Genomic DNA, 513 nt, shown 5'->3' with positions numbered 1-513 from the left:
GTTAATTTGCATATAGCCCTGATTAGCCAATGAAAAGGGTAGCATCATACTCCAATTACCATTTTTCTCTTTTATAGGTGTAGATGATACATCTGATAAAGGGTCAATATCCAAAATATATAAGGCACTCATACAACTTAATAAAAGGATGACAAACAATCCAATTAAAAAATGGGTAAAGGAAATAAATAGACACTTCTCCAAGGCAGACATACAGATGTCCAAGAGACATATGAAAAAATTATCAAAGTCACTGATCATCAGAGAGATGCAATTTAAAACGATAATGAGGTATCATATCACACCTCTCAGAACGGCTACCATCAACAAATCAACAAATGAGAAGTGCTGGTGAGGATGTTGAGAAAAGGGAACCCTAGTACACTGTTGGTGGGAATGCAGACTGGTGCAGACATTATGGAAAACAGTATGAAGTTTCCTCAAAATATTAAATATGTAACTGTCATTTGACCCAGTGATCCCACTTCTAGGAATATATCCTAAGAAACCCAA

This window comes from Myotis davidii, unplaced genomic scaffold (genome assembly GCF_000327345.1).
Source record: "Myotis davidii unplaced genomic scaffold, ASM32734v1 scaffold1939, whole genome shotgun sequence".
Taxonomy (NCBI): domain Eukaryota; kingdom Metazoa; phylum Chordata; class Mammalia; order Chiroptera; family Vespertilionidae; genus Myotis; species Myotis davidii.
This window is presented reverse-complemented; position numbering follows the sequence as displayed.